Here is a 1,583-nt window from a genome sequence, read left to right as displayed (position 1 = left end):
CGGGGGGCTGCAGCGGGGTGGTCGTGGCCCCACCCAGGACCCCCGGGCTGAGGAGGGGACCTGGTTCTGCTCGGCAGCCTGGGATGGGTCCCGCGGGATGGGGAGTCAGGGTGTGACCCCTCCCAGGGGCTGGGCCCCTCCTGGGGGGCTCATCCCCCCCCTGCACCCCCTCACCCCAGGACCTGGGTCTGGAGCAGAGCTGGGGGTGGCTGGGGGGGGTTTGGGTGTCGGGGGGCTCTGGAGGGTGTCCCAGGCCGGGAGCAGCCGCCCAGCCCAGGCCCCACCGCCTGGGCTCGCAGAGCCGGGATGGAAACTCTGAGGGACGAGCTCCACGCCGAACATTTTCCGTTCCCGACTCCCTTTTTTTTCCTTTTTTTTCCCCTTTTTATTCCTCTTTTTTTTTTTTTTTCCCTTCTCCTCCTCCTCCTCAGTTTCATTGAAGAATTCGCTGCCCCCACCCCCAGCCCGGGGGCAATCCAGGGAGGGGGCGATGCTCCCCAGCCCGACCCCGGCCGGGCCGTGAGCCTGGGGGCATGTGGGGGTATCTCGGGCACCCCAAAGTCCCCCGGGGAGGGAATTCCTCATCCCTGAACCCCAGGAAAAATATCCCCGGGATGTGCTGGGCTCATTCCTTGTGGGGATGGGGACAGGGATGGAGACAGGGAGGGGCATGAGGTGCGGTGGGACAGGGATGGGGACAGTGCTGAAGACGGGATGGGCACAGGGATGGGCACGGGGAGAGGCTGGGGCTGGGGACAGGAATGGGAACGCGAGCGCTCCCGCGCTGCCGGCGGCTCCGGAGCCTGGCTGGGAGCTCTCCCGGTGCAAGGGGCTGAAAACCCCAAGAGCCCCGCAGGGGGGAGGGGGTGAAGGTTTGGTGGCTTTGGGTGGGGGCAGAGCTGTGGAGCGTCCCCTGGATCCCAAAGGGCTGAACCGGCACCAACCTCCCCCCAAAAGCTGCCGGGTTGAGGGGGGTCTGACTGCCAGCGGGGAGCCAGGCCTTGGCTGGGGCTCCTGGATTGGGGTTGGGGTATTTGGGTTGGTGGGAGGAGCTGTCGGGGTGGGGTCCTCAGGTGGTTTGGGTGCTTGGGTTGGTGCTTGGGGTCGATGGGTTGGGTTGGGGTCCTCGGGTTCCTGGGGCTGTTTGGGCTGGGCGGTTACTTGGGGTAGAGTATTGGGAGTCTGGGGTTTAGGGGTGTTGGGTTGGGGTATCTGGGTTGGTGGGTTGGACGTGGTTGGGGTTCACGGGTTGGGGTATTTGGGTTATTGGGCGTTTTGAGTTGGGGCTCTCAGTTGTTGGGGTTGGGGATTGGAGGTTGGGGTTGGTTGGGGTATTTGGGTGGTTGGGGTTCATGGATTGGGGTATTTGGGTGGTTGGGGTTGTTGGGTTGAGGGGCTCTCGGGTGGGGGCCTGAGCCCAGGAAGAGCGCTCTCAGTTGTTGGGGTTGGGGATTGGAGGTTGGGGTTGGTTGGGGTATTTGGGTGGTTGGGGTTCATGGATTGGGGTATTTGGGTGGTTGGGGTTGTTGGGTTGAGGGGCTCTCGGGTGGGGGCCTGAGCCCAGGAAAAGCTGGGGCCGGGCA

This window comes from Corvus brachyrhynchos, unplaced genomic scaffold (genome assembly GCF_000691975.1).
Source record: "Corvus brachyrhynchos isolate BGI_N302 unplaced genomic scaffold, ASM69197v1 scaffold47, whole genome shotgun sequence".
In the NCBI taxonomy this organism is placed as follows: Eukaryota; Metazoa; Chordata; class Aves; order Passeriformes; family Corvidae; genus Corvus; species Corvus brachyrhynchos.
Note: the sequence above shows the minus strand (reverse complement) of the source record.